This window comes from Wasmannia auropunctata, unplaced genomic scaffold (genome assembly GCF_000956235.1).
Source record: "Wasmannia auropunctata unplaced genomic scaffold, wasmannia.A_1.0 LD336071.1, whole genome shotgun sequence".
Classification (NCBI taxonomy): domain Eukaryota; kingdom Metazoa; phylum Arthropoda; class Insecta; order Hymenoptera; family Formicidae; genus Wasmannia; species Wasmannia auropunctata.
In genome coordinates, this window is record NW_012026819.1 from 1,209,776 (window position 1) to 1,230,645 (window position 20,870).

Below are 20,870 nucleotides of genomic sequence, written 5' to 3' on the forward strand. Positions count from 1 at the left end.
ATCAAAACTTTTATTTCCGATATGAATGCGCATAAAAATTTAATCTTCTAAGTAGCTATATCCAGAGTAAGAAACCTGATGTACCGTGAAAAGCGGTCATTCGTTACATTGACCGCGTCTCTTCGTTCTTAGCCAATCCTATATCTCATCGATCGTGCACGTGACCATAATCCTCTTACTAATTCGCCGCATGCATTACAGATTGGGTTATACTCGCGTGGCTTAGGGGTAGCCTAGGTCAATCTAGGATCCTCGGATTGACAAAGATTATGTCAACGCATCTAGGTATCTTTACAACGATAAATGTCAGCTCAATCACACAGCATATGCGGCGCGAAAATTTATTTAATAATTAATGACATTATTCACGGAATGTCACATGTACTGATGAATATTCATTAAGCGCATGTGATTTGTGTATATGAATAATATAAAAATTCGCAATCCTTTCGTATTCAACGCTGATGAACGTTACAATAGAGTCACCCGTTCAAATTAACGACAAAGAATGGAGAAACTGATCTAGTGTACAGTAATGGCATGGCCATCGGTCATATAATCATTATAATCCCGACGATACGTTCGACGTGTTAAGTTGGAGAGTTAATCAAACGTTAGATAGTACCGTAAATTCCTCTACTGGCCAGCGCGGAAAACAAAATTTATGGTCCCACATAGATCGATCGCCTGTCTCGAGACCAAATGGAGTCTGAAATTCTTCCGCGGCCGACTAAAAAACAAGATTTACGGTAATTGGATTTTGTAATTCCATCATTCTTGATTCTAAACTAACCGAAATCTGAAATTTCTTCTTGGCTGAACAAACCCGATTTATGGGTAATTAAGTTCTGTGATTCAATCCAGTGAATCTAAAACAAAACGCAATCAATTAAGTACGCATTTTGATTAAGAAAAAAAAAACAAATGGCAATATCACTGATATAAAATAATAGCGAAATTAAAAATGTCATAAAAATAAAAACATAAAAAAAATTAAGGAAAAAAATTAATATAAATTAACATAAATTAATATAAAAATCTGACAATGAGTCAAAAAGAGAATATGAGAAGATAATAAGTTCGATGCTTCCCTCGAACTTGCAAAATGTGTCAATGGCAAATAATCTAAAAATTTTATTCGTCAACTTCAAAATTAATTTATGTATATACAATTCATGTAAAATTTTTAAAAATTTTTAATTGTGATAATCATATAAAAATTAATGATCATTAGAATACATAGTCCATCCAATCCATTAAAATAAGCAATCTTTACCAAAGTCGATTTTAACCGGAAAACCTACTGTATCTTTTCAAGTTTGCGACGCATCTCCGATATTATGAATCTTCGCCCGTCCGGTTCGCGGTTCACTGACGCTGTTTATACTATGAATTATGTAAGAGTTTATAGTTTACCCAACGCGGAAAAACGATAAAAAGCTCTACGACCACATTATTGCGGGATCTGCGATGAGATGCACTTTCACGCAGCAATCTTGCATCATACTGAAAGTAAAGCCCACCTGAGTTCCAAAATATAGTTATCGACCTAGATAATATATAATTCAATCCCATATTCCAGAAATGGCTGACATTTTTGAACAAATCGCTTTACTTCTTAACTATTGAATTTCATCAAGTATTAAATCATACAAAAATCATCATCGTTACAAAAATAATCTTTAATATGTTATGAGAATAGTAATGTTATAGAATAGTTTTTCACGTTTAATGAAATCTTAGAAATTTTTGATAATAGCTCCTAATAATTGTAAAAAGATGAGACTACAAAAATGATTAAAAAGCGATAATAGCCCCTAATAATCGTAAAATAATTGGACTACAAATATTATTAAAATACATCTCCTTCATTTTTTAAATATTTATTACAAAAATAATATGCTACCAAATAAGCTCTTTTTCTATCATAATTTCTATTAAACTAAAAATTAATGTTCTTTAAGAATACTAAAAAAATAAATCTATGTTATTGTCTAATTATGCCTCTGTGAAATATTACTGATCAAAGCCACAAACTATCGACTGCAAAATATCACAATTATTTTTTATTTAGTTCTCTATATCAAATAATGATTAATATAAAATTGATTATTGTTAAATTAATATAATAAACTAAATAATGCAGGCTATTTTCATTACATATATTATATTACATTCTTGCATTCTGTGAAAATGTCACGCAAATGGCACGCAAAAACATGTAATGATTTAGCAAATGATGTTTCTGATAAATCGATATGAGCACTAGAGAGTTTAGCTTAAGTAGCTACAATAATTAGAATAATAGTCACGATTATACACAGTCGCGCAAAACAGTTTCTCGATAATTCTTCGTTAAAGTATATATATATCTCATATTTAATTACAATCTGTATTAAATTTTGCGAATTAAATTTTATTTATCGTCATGATTATGTTAACAACGAAATTGTAGAGTAGAAACGACAACATTAATAAATCAAACATGACTTGGAGGTTAACATCATTCGCGTTTATTGGATGAATGGCAGTACATCGAAAACCTTTTATCGTAGTTGTTCATCCCCATTACCGCGAAGGTTTGCGTTTCTATGAGATATCGACCTAAGCAGGGATCAGCGAAGGTTATAAGGTCACGTCATTCACCACACACAAAATTTGTATGAAACACTCTCGCTCCTTTGGTCGTGGTCAATTACAACCAGGGGGTGCGAAAAAATTACATATACATATACATCGTCCATGTGTTTAACACGCACGCACCTTTGCGTGAATTTCAATCTACGCGAACAAAATACTACTCTATATTCGTAATTCTTCTCACATAATATGTACACGGAGTGTTAACGTTAGGAAAAAAAGCAGAAGAAAAGTTTTTGTAAATAATATAAATATTACTCATATTTTTGTTGATAGAACTCATTAATAAAACATAGTTTTTCTGTTTCTTAATTTCGATTAAAAAAAAGTAATGTAGCAATTACAATAAACCATAAATTCTCACGACTTCAGCAGCTGACGTTTACTGCAGCTAGTTAAAACGTAAAAAAAATATTCAAATCAAATGCGTATTCATGCGCAGTATATTTATGAAGATGAAGGATTTTATATTCCTTGAATCGCGCAGGATACTCCGCAAATAGTATTACTCATATTTATATTCCTACTATTCGATTATTCTTGCTCCTATTGCAGATAAAGCTTTTAAATGAATACGACTTGCACGGTGCCAAGCGTGGCAATCGATGCTCAGGCACGTCCACCGAACCCAAACCACCCCAATCTGACTGGTAGTCGCCAACCTGACCAAACAACAGTCTCCAGATCCCGTATAAATTAAAGCAATTTGCATGTCACGCGTGCTCACGGGTTCTAGACACGAAATTTGGCGCGGCAGAAACGGCCAAGACCGAATGTCGTTAGTCAAACAATCTACCCATTTCTGCCGCCTGGTCGATCTCGCGCACGCATGACGATATCGTTTGAAATTCCCAGCCGCAAATGGCGCATGAAAACAGAAGCCGAATGCGTGACGCAATGTGCACCAAACTCGCGTCGTTTTGCTCAATAAATTCACCATAGCGAAACAATCTGCGTAACTTTCGTTAATTAACTGCCGATGTATTTAGTTAACTGTTGAAACATATAATATTGCACGATTGCCGAATCCGTTGTCTCCTGAAACTACACTATAAATTGTCCGATGCGAAGTAAGTAGTAAAAGCTGAACAGAGTCAGACATGATAAATATTGTATTCATATTATAATTCTATCGACGGTATTTGCTTAAAAAAAAATCTAGAGAACTGTAAACCAACAACCGTAATTGAAAGTTTACATTATATTTAGTGTATGTAAACGTATAAATTAATATAGGAGATTCGTTGCATTCGAGGAGGATCACTCCTCTGCTTTAAGCAGCATTCCTCCCCTGAGTGTCGCACAGTCTCATTTTGCTCTATTCCACGTCGTTATATGTTAACTCTCCATCCATGCACGTCGTATCTGTTAATAATGTCACAGGCCGACCTCTGAGCTCTCTCTCTCTCTCTCTCTCTCTCTCTCTCTCTCTCATATCCTCGGCACCTCTGACACCGGCGGCGCTTACAGGATGGCGCCTGAAACAACCCTGCGGGCCTCACACGGACTGCGTTACGTTCCATTATGCACGCCGGTCGATTCCGCTCGAGCGATTTAACATGCATTAACTTGTAAACTCGCGACTTGTCGTGTACTCGATAATGCAGCCGCCACCGACGCCGTCGTCGCCCGCCGCCGCCGCCGCCGCTGCGTGGCGTCGGGACGCCTTTTACGATAGGGCATACACCACGGACCTACTCCCCGCGTTGTCCCACCTTCGTCTCGGTACCAACATTGACATCCCACGCTGGCGTTCCATCTGCCACCCGGAAAACTCTCCCGGAGCTTTTGATAATACATTATTAATGAGCCGAGCGGAAAACCACGAGTCTCGATTCTTCCGAATTCGGAATTCCGATTCTGCACCGAAGAAACGGGAATAATATTTAAATAATTATTGGTCGTCGACGCATATGAATTGTCCGCGGCTGAAAAAAAACTCATGACTTTCCTTCGCGATTGAGTTTGAGTATTCATGATTAAAAGATGCCAGCCAATGGAAAACGGATATTGAGCGACTCCATTTTTTTCATTTAAGATTGTACTTTCCTGTAAATATTGCCACAAATAATTCAAGGGATAACAATTCAATCTGAAAATATATATAAAAAAACCAGGCTTCGCACTGTCAAATAAAAAATTCTGCTGAAAATTGATTGTATAGTGTAAAACAGATATGTATACTTTTTTTATTTCTCGTGTATGCAGTGCATATGCAGTGCGATGCATATTATGTGTCATATCAATCATTCTGCACAGTAAAATGAAATGGGACATAAATTTGCAATAAAGAGTTGTACATTTGGATGTAACATATACGTACATACAAGTATCCGATTTTAAAAGAGAAATATGCATTCTGAAATTTTGTAATTGTCATTTCTCTCATGTAAAATGCACCTATTCTACAATATTTTGTAAAATCAATTACGTCAATTCAGTTCGAAGCTTTGGGGATGTAAACGCTTCGTTCAACATTCCGCCCTTTATAAATTTCTTGTGATTGTATGAAGTTTTTGCAAGAAGCACAAAGGGATAACGAAGCAAAGCAATCTCTTCATAAAAAAAAAGATGATCAAATGTACAAAGTACATAAAATCTATTCAGTTAAATTTCAAGCTGCGCAACTATGTTAACGACTCTTGTCGCTCTTCACGATGAGATTGAAAAAGTTACTGCATCCCCCTGGGCGTCGAGCGACAGAGTAGTTGAGAGGGATGTTAATCGACGGCTCGGACAGGTTGCAATTCGAACATTTGGGAAGTAGACGAGGAAGAAGGAGGCGGATGGTAAAGGGTGAAAGGTGCGCGGGTTGGAAAAGGGCGGTGAAAACGGGGGAGGAAACGAGGCGAAGCGGTGCAGTGGCCGCATAAGTGTACGTTGGTATGGGTTGGCCATTCAAATGGAAGCCTCTCCTGTCCCACCTCTCGTTTTCCCTGTCTTCTCACTCGCCCATTCCCTTCCCGTTTCAAGTGGTCAGCCCTCGGCAATCGTTCGGCACGGTGGGCAAACGCGCGAGTCGCAATCTGTCCCTCGTCGAAAATCACCGCGGAAACAAAGTAAAAGCTCCCTCCGGGAACCTCGTGCTGTAGGAATCCCTAATCGAAACTACGAGCCGTGGCCCGCGGACTACGTGCACGGAGAATCGAGCGGATAATCGATAGTCATGCCGATTCCGCGCAAAATCGAAAGGCGAAAGATGCATTGACGCGCGCCGCGCACACACCGGTAATCACGACCCGTGCAAAAACTAATTAAATAGCGTTCCAGCATTATTGGAAATCCTTCACGGTGTTGTAAGGTTGTAAGATTCAAATAAGAAGAGCGAGCTTTTTCCATGGCAATTCCGCTGTCTGTAACAAATAACCAATCGCGAAAAAAAAGTGAGGTGCGAATGACTAGGAGTGAAAGCTCCCAAGGAAAGATTGTATGGTGGAAAGATTAAATATTTTCACCATGTATATAGAAATATATACGCGACCAAAATAAACATGCTCCCTTCATTTTACGTAATGCATTATTCTTTCTATTTTCAATTATTTTTTTCTATTATCCTGGAAATTCCATATGATCCCAGTATGATGTAGCATTGTGTGTGACTCGCGGATAAAATAGTAATTACCAAACTAGAATAGAAATTGCTTAATCGAAAATTGATTGACTGATTAATTAAACAAGTTCAAATTAAGTTAAAGATAAACTGAATGATACTCTTAATTTGAGTAACGTCATTCCAATCACAAATTTAAAATCTAGAGTCTAGACAATACTTATATAGTTGCCACACGTTTTATTAATATAATCAAATGAGAAGCAAATTTAAAAGCAACATAAAATCCCAGCTAGTCACGTCGATCAATCAACAAATTCTTCATCGAAACAGCAATAAGTTTTAGTAGTGACACATTCCTGAAACGATTAAAATTACAATTTCCGCAAAGATTGAAAATTAAATTAAAAGCCTTTCTGATCTCAAAATGTAATAATCCATAGATAATGCGTTGTGGAATCCAACAAATGCATTCAAACATAATACTCTTCGCATAAAGCATCGATAATTAATTAATCGAGGGCATCTTTAGAGATTTGATTGACTGTTGTCCATTTGGAGTAAAAAAAAAAACGCTGTCACCTCGAAACGCAAGTGTCCTATCTCGTTCTATAACATCCTAAATTCTATAATCGAAAATCAAGAGAACAAGTAGCTACGGTGAGACTCATTCAATGAGGTATTACTTACTCTCGCAAGATAACAGCGGCGACTCGAGCGCTCTCAACAAGGACCATCGTGGCTTGTAGCCGCAAAACTATTTTCCGATAACGACCGACACTCGCTTGGTGGGGTACATTTGTTCCAGGCTCGCACCCTGATTGCGCGGGATGCCCGTTTTCCCCGGATGCATATTTTATCCCGCTGACAGATTTATTGCCGGCGTGGTTATTCGGCCGCGCCAGCTTCTTCCTCGATTTTATTGTTTTTATTTTGTATATCTGGAGGGATCATGTCTTTCTCTCTTTCTCTCTCTCTCTCTCTCTCTCTCTCTCTCTCATCTTTACTACGCTGCGCGACTGGCGTACGCATACATTATCAAACTGTTCGATGACAAATAGCACGACGCGTCGTATTACACTTAGCAAAAAGGGGAGATTAATTCGTGAGTACAAAAATAGAAATAGATGCAAAGTCGAAAACGGTAAACAAAATAAGAAATTTATCTAGACGAAAAGTATTTTCCAATATGAAACAAAAATAAGTGCTGCGCAAAAAAATTGCACAATTGAAAATTATAAATCTACCATAAATTTCAAGAAAGAACACGAGCAGTAAAATTTAGACAGCATATTTTTATCTAACTCTGTATATTTTTATTTCCACGTCTCTAATTATAATTATTAAATAGAAATATAAGAAAAAAGCTTTCCATCTTAATTGAAAATCTGATGTCATTCTGTAATCTCCAAGTTTACTCTTAAATGCCAGAGTTCTATAATTTACTGTTACAGACTGCCACGAGAATTATGATGCATGGTCGTAGAGAGAGCTTCATATGTTCCGATGTTTTTCCCCCCAACTTTTCCACCACTTCAACATAGATATATTATTTCGTAACGAAAGTATCCCCCCGTCGCGTTCTCTCTCACTCAATATCAATGGCTGTTACGTTACGCAACAACTTTTTCACGTATCAACAGACATAGATATAAATGTACAAATGAAATGTTGCCATCGAATTTAATTCTTTCCTGACACTCACTTCTGTTGTACGACCTAGATTTCGATACACACCCGCGTGTTAGGTACCTACAGGCAGTAGTAGTTTCATAACGTATATTGGCTATTGTGAAAAGTGCACGGGATGTACGTGTATATGTTTGTGCCGATAAAACCCCTAAATTCCAGCCCAACTGTCGAATCGATTTCGACGAAATTTCAATGGAATCCGACAAAAAATATCATAGTATTCTCTTTAATTACTACGCGCAAAAAAAACATTAATGCTCGAAAATTATGGAATTAAGTTTATCGGAAATCTTGTAAACGACATTTTAAAACAATTTACAGTACAAGTAAACTATTCTATATTATTCTGTATAAGAGCGTGTATATGCTGCGATTTTTAATCTAAATTTGTGAAAAATTAACAATGCAAAAAAAAATACTATTTAGAATTATAATCAAAAAGCTAATCATATCTTATAAAAGTAAGAAATATGTATATTACAAAGAATACGAAAATATTACTTTTATGAAATGATTGTATTTATTAGAACAACACTTTTCACGAGCGTTGTAAAAGTACGAATATAACTATCAAGTGAAATGAGAGTTTAGAATTGTTTTCTCTAAAATACATAAGAAGCAACAAAGTATTTCCCAGTTTTCGCTACGAACGTGTCGATAATTCTAACTTTGAGCAAACGAAACTGGGCGGGTCTCGCAACGCTTGCACGTATATCCCTCTATTGCCGAAACCCTTTCCAATCACCCGGACGGTGCCACATACGATCCTTACGTGCAGCGATCTACCAACCGTCTCGCGCACGTGCAAACCATCCTTATATATGGTGTCCCGGTTCATCGAACGTGGAAAGGATACGAGATGGTAAAATCACGGAACTATGTGTCCAATAACGGATACAGACATTTTCCGCGGCAGACAGCCCGCGTGTGACCCAAATGCGTCGGGAAAAGTTACGAAAAATAGAAACTTTGAAACGAAGAGTCGCGGACATGTAAAAAAAAAAAAACGAAAAAGAGAAAACATTTTACAACAAACAAACAAAAAATACGTCTATTGTATTGCGCACGCAAGGAAAATTGCGGTTGAACTTAAACACAGAATTGATAATCGAATTGAAGTACAACGCAACAAACATTATTTCGAGTGTTAACTGCTTTGCTGAGCAAGTAAATTGCTTCGAGTGGCAAAAAGCGCGATTCAAACGACCGTACCTCTTCAGGAATACAGCGCGTCCACCGTAACGTTTAAAATAGTTTCCAAGTTCCGCAAGATATTTCGAGCATAGCGCTTGGCACATCGTAAATTACATTCCGCTCGTTCACGTACGCAAGTATTGATTATAGAGGCAGACCCGTACACTCAAGCCCACTTTGGTTTGCCCAAACACACCCTTCGTGTTACAACGTTCCGGCCACTCCCGACCGCAGGAACACACAGGGAAGAGAGTCTTCCATCTCTACAAAACATTGTGATTTGCTCTATGTATCATGTTCACCACGCGTCGCGTATCGCGAAGTTATTTATGGGGTTACCGGTCCATTTTTTTCCAAGTCCGAAAATAACCATTGTGCTTCTCCCTTATATGGATAACGTTTATACTCCCCACATTCATCATTTAACTCGAACAGCTTCGCCGTATTACAGTAAAAAATTCAAACCGCTAAAGGATCGTTAGATATGCGAGTCGTACGAGACGATGATAAATGTTGCGCTTAAATTTCAATATATTGGCCGACTATATATATATATATATATATATATATATATATATTTCACTGTATTCTCTTGCACCCTGAATCATTATCAGATCCTCGGGATGACATTTTTATCATAGATCTGTTTTTGTTACGTCAGGTAATTCAATATGTGTTGTTCATGACAACATTCAAGCGTATTCTTGAAACGTACGTCTATCTCGCGTAATAAAACTGAATCTGACTTAACAAATGCTAGTGTGATGCAAAAGTGATCGGTATATTTTGCACGATATGACATCATATCACGCAGAGGGTTTTCTATTTCCGCTCGATATTGACCATGAGGAATAGCGTAATTCCGAAATGCCGAAGCGTGACTACACAAAATTTGGTGCGACAAATTAAATTTTTCTACCTTCTTATGCAGTCTCTCTCCGTACCATTCACGGAGAAGAAAAGCCGGAAAGCGGAGCGGAGAGGCCGAGAGAGATGCATGCACGTGATTGGCGAGAGAGGGTGAGTTACGTATACGTAGAGGAGGTCCCAGCATGTTTTATCGCTTGTTGAGCCGAAATTGGTAGGGTATTCGGTATAAATTCACCTTCGATGGCGGGCATTATTTGACGTCGGCGTAATATGTGGGAATATGGCGGGGAACCGCAGGTACGGAATGACGTCGAGACGGTGGAAAAAGTTCGGAACGAAAGCGCGCGTGGGGTGGGTTTTTATCCGTTCGTGTTACGACGCTCGGCTACGGAGGAAACGGTGGGTAAATCGAATCTCGGCTTTGCGCTCTCTCCCCGCGTCCTTTGCCCGGTCTCCGCAGCCACAGCAACGAGGAGCAAAACGGCAAAGCCGGCTTTAATTACTTTTCGCGAAATAAAAAAAAAAAGATCGAGGATACGCTTTAGGCCGCGAAGATTGAATTTTAATGCATCGCGCCGGCAAGAAAGCGCTCGCAAATCTCGAACTCTAGTTCTAGATCGCGGTATAGAACACTCTGCTTTACTTGCATGTAGAGATAGTCACAAAAATCGCATGAATAGATGATTTAACGTAGAAATTTAAAAAAAGTTCCCTTTTAAAACGTCTCTTTAACATGATTACATTCGTAGTAAATATAAAAAGATATGTAAATGATTAGATGTATATACATATGCGACGTGTACTTCATGGATTCTTTACTCATTCGCTCACTATAGATGTGCCAAGCCATGGTAAATCGATCGTGCATAACCGAATAATTCGCTAGGTGCATTAATTAACACCGAATTCATGTGATCGAATATACACGGAGTATTTAAAATATTATTGGAAACGTAACAGCCATGTATAACGTCGCGTGTTCGTTTGACGAGATTAAAAATTTAAATTCGCCTCGCGAGAAAAAGAGAGAACGACCGACGACGGTATTGTTTTTTTCCCCTCGTACGTTTTTTTTTTTTAACCGAAAGGCGACCAGAGTTCATGCAGTCTGGTCACGTGTAGCTCACGTAATCCGCGAAATTCTATTCTATTGTGCAACGTCAGCCGTACGGCGTAAACAGGATTCTATTACCGATGTGTAAACGGGGACGCGTTTTTATATATCCACTCTCGCGCATCGCTGATGCACACGGTTCATCGGGACAAGTGTATGCGGCGGGGGTAGCGCCCGCATCATTCCCTAGCAGACAAATGTAACGCATGAATGACACCGCTGAGAACTAGTGGTTCGTAAAGTATCTACGTCACACGACGTATACGTGACGTGCGAGGTAAACGTTTCCGGGTCCCCAGAGGTCCGCCCAGATCGAAACTCGGGAGTGGCGCGCAAGCTACTCCACGCCATCGAGGGACTGTTTATCAATCAAGTTAAGCAAATACCGTACACGTAACGTACCGGGGCGCTGTTGCGTCTGGCACATCCGTATGTGCTCGCGTCGCATCAGTCCATTCAATGGAAAATTCAGCGAGCGCGCTAAACGAAAGTCTTAAGCGTCACTTCATGTTGGAACCATAATTTCTATATAATACGGCACGCATCGGAGACTTATGTAAATTAGCGTATACGAAACCGCGCAGCTTATACATTTCCGATATCTGCACACAATTCGTAAAATAGTGGATGTACAATTTTCCGTTTTCATAAAACGCATCGGTAAGTTCGAATAAAGTGTTTATCAAATGCTCTCAAAATTTACGTAAAACACGTAAAATTTACGTTGCTCGTATTTAGAACACGTATTGAATAAAAGATGAACTACTTTGCTGCAGTTGCAGCATGCATGTTTCGAGTGTAGAATTACTTGATATGTCTTGCGAGGGCACTTCCACCGCAGCGGAATATTTTTCGAATGCGGATGTGTCTACAAACCGTAATTCTACCATCCTTCCTAAAATTGTGGCCACGCCGCATATTGACGTTATGTACTCGTCAACGCATACACCGTTAATATCAAATAACAAATTGTATTTAATTCGTCGCTGCTGAATTCTGATCCAGAAATTATATATACCGATATTATATTATATGATATAAAAGCCTATTATATACACGAGCATGAAATTATAATAAATGTAATCCATCATGGCTTGCAAATTATGCAAAAGGATTTAATTACAAACTATTGATATTGCATCCTTCGGTAAATATTTATGGTGATTTGACGTTGCCATTGCTGACTTTCTCCCCGTGGGGGTTTATGCAGATGCACGGATATATTATACTTCGCATAAAACCGTCATTTAGTTAGAATTACACGGATACGCTGTCACCTCTTACACCGAGGTATAACCTTCCGATTTCTGTGCGCTCCTTTCTTCTTTCCTTTCTCTTCTGATTTTCTGCATCAAATTTCTTCTCCTTTCGCCCTCCCACCGGATACCGCAATATTCATGATAAATGAGCACACGCAGACGGTACATTTGTATGAAACGTACGCGCCAAATGCGATTTGGACGCAGCAGCCATTCCACTTTACGAAGGCGCATAAATGTGTATGAAGTTTTACGGGCATAGACGAAGGTGCAGACCCACGTAATCGCCAGCCGCGGCATGATAAAGGTAACCAAAAGGGAAAACCATTTCGATGAAAATAAAGTCGGCCAAAATGGAATAGAAGTGGCGTAAACACGATGCATTCGCCATCGTAAATCTTTCTCCAAGTGGGTTATTGTTTTCTTTAATTATCACGTCGACTCATGAATTTCTGCATGTCTGCGCCACTTGAGCCCCCTTCCTCTCCCCCCCCCCTCCACTCCTAAGCCACATTGTTAATGAAAGCTTTCTTAACGATGCCGCGTATATAAGTCGCTATCGGGGATGCAAATAAGTTACGTAAATATGTAAATATATTCCGACCCCCGTGAAATGTACGGCGAGAGTTTTGACCACGGCACCATATATACCCCCGGTCTGACCAAACTGCCGAGAACTTCGCCGACAATAGCGTTAAAATTATTCGTCTTCGGGATGATAAAATTACAACGTGTCAACGAATGCGCCGCGCCGAGAAACTCCGGACAAACGCGGACTTAATGCGCGCTCGCGGCCGGCCCGGTGATATATGGTTTTCGCAATGTTGCCGTGAAGGATGCCAAGTTAAAGGTTTCCCACGGCTGGCGAGCTTTACGACTTTCTGGAACGTTTCACCGAAATCGTTACGTCCTAAGGGATTCCAACCTGAATTATCCGCATTAACTAACAAATAAATTCGAGCAGTGATACTCGATAGTAAAGTTCTCCGCCTTTCTCACTTATTTCCGCTAATAATTATAGCTCAACGATTCGCAACGCGACTTTTTTCGTTGAACTTTCGTAATAATAAACACGTGCCCGAGGATTCGCCTACGCAGTCGTGAAATATTGAAGATTACCAAAACTCGGAGGAAAATCGAAAAGTTGAAAGCCACGGCTTTGGGGGGGGAAAGTTTTGGGGGAATGAAGAAAGAAGATCTCTCGGCTAGAGGGAAGAGATAGATAGCAACCGATGCTTGCGACTCTTTCGCGAGGCTTATCGGTTTCGAGCACTTTCGAGGAACGACTCTCCGATACAGGATCAGATACGCCTTAAACTTCGAAACCACGGATCCTTCTCACTTACCACGTGAAGTAGCTTGCACCGTTGGAATCAGGAATGGGCTTTTTAATCGCAAAATTCGATTTTCTTTTCCTCCAGGAAAGTTCTCGTCAAAGTTTCTACCTACTTTCTTTTTAGTAAGAACGAACAAAGTTTAACGAAGGACTTAAAGATATTAAAGACAAGTGCCAATCGTATCTTCAACATTTCTTCTATTTTTATATTCGTATACATATATGTAAGATAGAGACTTTATATAATTAACTTTATATAATAACGAATGAAAATAATAAAAAAAACATGCAATATTACTTTATATATCAGAAATCTTGATTTATTTGCAACTTCATCGTTACTGTAATTCGAACCTTGCGCAAATAACGTAGCTAGCGAATTTATAACTTGAATAATTTTCCAATTTATCTATGGTACTTTAAATTAAATTTGTGTCTTGTATTCTAAAAGATGTAAATTTTAAATACTTGGAAAATTTGTAAGTCAAATATAAATGCTTTTATTTTCAATCTAACGCGCTACGCAAGACATAGATAGCCCGTTCGATGAAATCGCGCAAAGTTGCACGGTAGACTAAATTCGACACGCTATATGCATGCCACGGTACTTCGGCCGTATGGCCGTAAAAGTCGCTCGCGTAAACAGACAAATGCTTCTCGTTGTGTTTTAACGTTTCAAGCGTATTATCTAGACAAGCGCACGCTCGTCAAAGTGCCGACTTACACATCAGTAATTTTCGCCTGGCGGGCGAAGAACTTAAACGCACTACGCGACGCGCTCTGTACGTGACTAGACACGGTTTTCATCTTCGGTCATTTGGTCCTCCGTCACTTTGCCGCTGTAGAAAAACAGAGCCGAGAGAGAAAGAGAGAGAGAGTAGTAGAGATAAAGGTAGAGAAACAGAGAGAGAAAGGAATTATCGCGAGACGCGTCGTGAAATAAATCTTGCTAAATTCAAGACAACCAGGAAAACTTTCTTCATCAGCGCGCGCACATTTTAGATTACGTAAATTACACAAGATAATAAATTGCTAGAATAATACTATAAAGATACGCAATTTAATTTGGTAAAGAATCAATAATATATATATATATATATATATATATATATATATATATATCTTTTATATCATATTTCTACCTCCTCTATTGAGCAGCATCAATGTCCATTATGCATGCCACGTTTCTGATAAAATGAAACAAAAGTCCAGAAAAATGTTCCCAGTGATGCTCGGACGCGCGTAGATAGCGACAATATCATTTCCGTTCGTGCAAATTTAATATGCGCGCGCGCAGGCAGAATAAAAACACATTCGAAAGCTGTGACGGGATATCGGAATAATGAACCGAGAACCGGGCGGGCTTCCAAAGTCGGAAGTGCTTCCACTCCATTTAGCTGTGAAATTAATATTTTTATAGAGAAAAAAAGCACGTCGCTAAAAAAAAAATCTCTATTTACCAATAGCGCGGCATGATGGGTTATAGAGTTAAAATACAGTGCAACTGTGCCCACGGCAATTAAAGAAAGAGAAAACGTTAAGAAGCATAATGATAAAAAATGAAGGTCGCAGACTAATTGGGTGGCGAGAGTGGGAGCAGAGAGACGAAAACGCGATGCAGGAGTGTGTCGCAGCGATGAATACTTGACGACTGGCCTGTTTTTGCACGGTCGCGACCGGAATAGCTGCGCCGATTAGGTATGTATGAGATAAGAGAAAAGGGAAGAACGAAACTGCGCAAACAGCAGGTAGATCTTCTATCACACGGTTATTCTAACCTGTAGGAAACCTTGGGGAAACACGTCATTCCGTCCTTGACAAAGCTTGACGTATCCGCTTAATTTTCCACGACACTTTGAAATTTAATCTCGACCAGAAAATGAATTTTAAGGTGCGCACATGTGATTCACGTTATGGGGACGTTAATTAGCAGAACTGGGAAGCTCATGTTATATATAAACTATACACGGAGATGAGAAAGCAGAGACACGTTATACGCACGTACCATCCAAGCGCAATGCACTCTGTGGATTAAAACAAAATCAAAATTCTTTAGAAAGAAATAAGTCTATATTAAATAAGTTATTTCAATTGTTTAATTTCAGCTAACCTTTTAAGTTTATAAATATAAAAAAACCGAGGTGTCTATTTTTAACAGAAATGTGAACACGTCACAAGAGAGTTTCGATCCTGGACCGAAGGCTGCCGATTGCAATATTAATGAATGTAAGTGACTGACAAAAATGTCACTGCAAGAAAAATACCACGGTAATGTGGTGTGACTAGTCGATGTCTGTGTACGTGCGAATTCAGGGAGAAGAGGAAGCTTGCTAGTTGACACACGACTCTGTTGCGACTATCCTGTCCTTTCGCATGAAGGTGACGCATAGCGGCGGAAACAAACAGATTTTGCGACTGACATATCGTACGAAGGAAGGGGAGGAGGGCGGGGACAGGATGGTAGGTAGGAGAAGTTGAAAACGTAAGCCGAGGCGTCCTGCATCTACACGCCTCGGCGCGGGGATTTGCCGGAAAATGGAAAAGGTCCAAAGACTCGAATCTCCTCCGATGCGAAAGAGTTTCAACCGAGAAAAATGAATATTACGGGCTAGTAGAAGGCTTATCTAACAATTTGTCTCATTGTGAATAGTTGCGAACACGCGAAAGTAATGCTGTCCCTGAACGTCCGTTTGTCCCAAGGTAAAACCAGGGATTTACAAATCTTCGCCGTAAGCATGTAAAGTTAACGATGCTTATGCAAATTTTATTTCCTCGAAACACACATAAATCCTTCAGCGCTCACCCATATTCATTCGATCGATTCTTTCATTGTCTATGCAACTGCTAGCTATTGATTTACTGATTTTTTCAATAATATATAAGGCTCTATATAAAGCTCTGCGCTACTTTTAATATTGTAATTTATCTTCAATTTTTAGATGAGATATAAATTAAATTATCACAAATGAATGTTGCATTACAAGATTTAGAAAGAGAATTTTATAAATAGACAATAAAATATTTACGTCTTTTCGTTATAAAAAAATTTTTTTTTAATATTCCATTCTTTCATTCATTTTTATCACTGGCTGTCGTCTGAACTAATTTCAAATTCTGACATCTGACGTTCTTCGGCGAAGGACAGCTTCGAGTAAGAGTTGTGATCACATTAAATTAATAAGTAGCAGAATGTCAGACATAAAAGCACGAAAGGTACAGAGGCGGAGGTTGCTGCAATGTCACTGATACATAAAAGATTAAAAAGCAAAAACATGTGAAGAAGAAACAATGAAAGAAAATATGAGCGCATAAACGACAGAAGAAATAAATCCAAAAGGGGAAATGATTTTAATAGTATTCAAAAGTTTATGGCAGTGAATTACGTGTCTTCCTTGCTATATAATTCATAAGTTGCCCTAGTAACTTTTACAGCCGCCTCAAGTATTCATAAAACATGTCCCTCGATTCTACTTGAATTATTATTACGATGTTTATGCACATGCATACTACGTACTGTTTGCAATCTGCCTTTTAACGTCATATACGCGATAACATAATATATGTATTATTTGTTATTTGCTCATTGGCACAAATATTAACACAAATGCATCTTTATGTCGCATAATATCTATATCTATATAATGCAAATTTAGTTTAAATTATTATCCAGTAAGGCGTGAGTACTAAAAAATTAATATGAATTAAAATAAACATATGTCGCTAAAATAATTTCACTTCAGACTTATAAATCCGTAATTTAAAACATGTATACATAGCTATATGTACATAGCATACATGGCATGTACATGTACACGACATATATTATACATTATACTTTTATATCGCATCTAAAATAAATTCCTTCAATATAATCCCGCGTTAAGAGAATAGAACATATATTGACGATCCATGCAATTTTCACAAAGAAATGCTCGACCTCGTTACGATTTGCTTTATCATATCTAGAAAATCGATAGAGCTGGGTTCCGCCATGTGCACAAGGGGTGGATAATTACAGCGGTGTGACCGATGACCGGCTACACTGCCGATAAACGTCCTTTCACTCCGTTGTACTTAGCCATCCGTCACGACGAAAATGCCTAACAACGGCTATGATGTTGCGCACGGCGGCAATTAGAAAATCTAATTTTACAGCGGCAATGGGATGCCTCTGCACGAGCGCGGAGGGAATTACTCCAGACGGCAAATCATCGTGAGTGGGCGCCTCCGTTTCTTTCGAAAGTAATCTCTCAAACGGGTAAACGATTCACCAGAGCGGCAAACGTGTCTTCCTCCGTTTTAATAAAAGCGCTGGTGCGCGCCGCCGGTGCAAGGAAGCTGCCTCTCGTGCGTTAAGTTGCTTGTAATATATGACTCAGCTTCGCGACATTAAGAGCCTTCTTAAGGTCGTATCGTGAAGATGATATTTTGACATCGACGGGCGCTTTTAATGTTGAGAGAAGCTGCTTATTTCAGGACGGCAGTAATTAGAATTAGATATAAAATAGCTATACCACCGTTTAGGTATACTTGCAATTTAGAGAACATTTAATGAAACAACTAATAATTTAAAAATTTACGCACATCTGAAGGATTTATTAAAAATCTTGAACTCCGAAAAATATTCGACAAGAAATTACATTGTCGATAAATCAAATACAATGCATTTTACGAACATCTGTTTCAATTAAATCTCAAAATAGCCCGTATAAAAGTTAAAATTCGGAGATTGAATTGAATCGATTTGGAAAAATGTGTGTGTGTGTGTGTGTGTGTGTGTGTGTGTGAAATTGATCGTATTATATATACAGAGTTACAAATTGAAAGTCCAAATGTACCGACGCCACTTTGATACTTTCTATACATAATTTCTAACAGATCCGCGGCAAAGGCAACACCTTGATGCTTAACGCGTTACCAATATCACCGTCGTATGAAAGTTCCGCGTCTCACTTTCTAAGCAGTAAACAGTACCCGTCGGATATTTGTCGAATTTCGCAGCCGGAAGTTTGACCGTCGGTCTGGCCAAATAGTTACAGCGTGCATTTCCACTCCCGGGTAAAGCGGGACGTTTCTGAAAACAGTCAGTGGTCAGACTACGGGGGATCCTTGTACCGCTGGCGCACCGCAAACATTTACCACGCTAGCATTCGGTTCAGTCGCAAACATTACTGACAATTAGTCCGTATCTTTGAACCTTCACTTGCTACCATCCAAGAGACTCTCTCTCTCTCTCTCTCTCTCTCTCTCTGAACTTCAAGCTACATGACAAGCTTCGGTCCACAAGTCAATCTTGCAAAGCAGTCAGCTTCCGCGATATATGAAAAGAGGGACAGGAATTATTTCATCGACGATCGATATATGATGGATATTGGATATGATTCGATAAATAAAGAAAATATACTCCGTCCGAATTGTCCTCCCCCCCCCCCTCCTGCCCAAGCTATGAAGAATAGCTTGTAGAAAATGCATAATTTTTTAATCATCTCGTATGTAACTAGATTTATGATCTTAGAATGTACAACTCATGTTGTGCACACTTACGTTGTGCGTTATAAAGCTTTAGGGTACACCATGAGGTAATATAATCTGCATTGTAATACATCTTCCTTACGAGTGTCATTTATTACTATCTCTTGCTACCGAGATCTATCTGCTCTAACGTCATGCTTTTCTCTACGAGAGCCGTGCGAAAGGAGCTTTTTCAAAATTCACGTCAAAGTGAAACGATGACGGATGGAGATGCAGATCGAACGACAAAAGAGGAAAAAAAAAGGAGATACTCGCTTCCGCGAGAAGATACATCGCGCATTCGGGCAAACTCACGATCTTCGTCGGCTTCTTGTAAACATGTACCTGCCTCAGCAAGAACGTCCGCATAATCTGGGAGAATTTCGCTCGCGTTGCAGTTTCACATATTTGCATAAACCTCGCCAAACTTTGCCGCATATGGAAAGTGAGGAAGGATAAACGATATAAGTATTACTGGATACAAAAGCAGATCAAAATAGGTATACAAGCACACATTTTCGGCTAATTAAATTGATCTAAAATAATTGATTGCAGTAAATTTGGAAACTACTTCAATCTAATTCATCCTTCTAGTATTCTGTTATGTGAAAGGTTAATAATAATTTTTGATTGATATTTCCGATATCTCTCCTCGATATCCGTTCGAATATAAAATTTGCAGAAAATAGAGATGATATAAAATATAAACATGTGTAATTCACGAATAAACGTTTTGCAGGAAATTATAAACAAAATGTAAGTAGTATATAAACTTTCGATGTATTATTGAAAATTGATTAAACTTTGCGGAAAATATGTCGATTAATTGTGCACATCCGTATGGAATATTGTAAAATAAAAACAGTGAAGATAATACAAAAACTCGTGTTATTCTTGATTTTTTCAGTTTCGGTGCTATTTCCTTGTTATTTTTACAAGTAAAAAAAAATAATAGTCGCAAGGTATGGTGCTGGATCGTTGATTAAAATGACGCTACTGGCGAGATGGAGCGTATAATACCGTTGCAAGCGTAATACGAAAAAGACAACGACGAAAATTAGAGACGCAATAAATGAGACACAATTTCTCCAGGATATTATATTTCTGCTCGTGCCCCTGGAGTATAATACACTGCAGTGAGAATATCTACGTGTCTTCACTCTCCAAAGGGTAGATTTTAATTCCCGCAAAAACGAAGAATACAATCAGTGCAGAAAGCATAAAGCATCTTTGTAAACGCGTCGCTAAAAAAATTAAATGATAAAAAGATTCTGCTTGATTCGCTACTTAAACAAATCTAATTCCGTAATGAGATTTGAGAAAGATCAGAGCCTTTAATTTAATTTTCCAGAAGCAATTAACTTATGTTAACAATGAATATTTCAGGAAACGAAGTAAGTACAACTAATAACGATTTTTATCAAATGTATGACGTAAGTTTTAACGGTTTTAATATTATCTCCAACAAAACTTATTTAATGTATAATGTTTTTACGTTAATAGTTTTCAAAAGAATTTTGTAACTTACAAGATACAAGATTTATTTTGAAGATATATATTTATTATGTCATACATTAAATAAGTAAGCTTGTTTTAAATTTTTATTTAAATTTTAATCAATAATACGTACATAATTTAGTAGCGTATTTTCTCCTCAAAACAACATCAAACATTTCTTACAATAAAAGTATACAACTTATACAT

The 20,870-nt window shown here is 38.3% G+C and overlaps 1 protein-coding gene across 1 annotated transcript in view; it reads right to left on the bottom strand.

The window, feature by feature from the left end:
• The window catches only part of LOC105449891 (leishmanolysin-like peptidase), a 251,269-nt gene that overhangs the window by 144,733 nt on the left and 85,666 nt on the right, over positions 1–20,870 (bottom strand). The gene's annotated exons all lie outside the window — the stretch shown is intronic.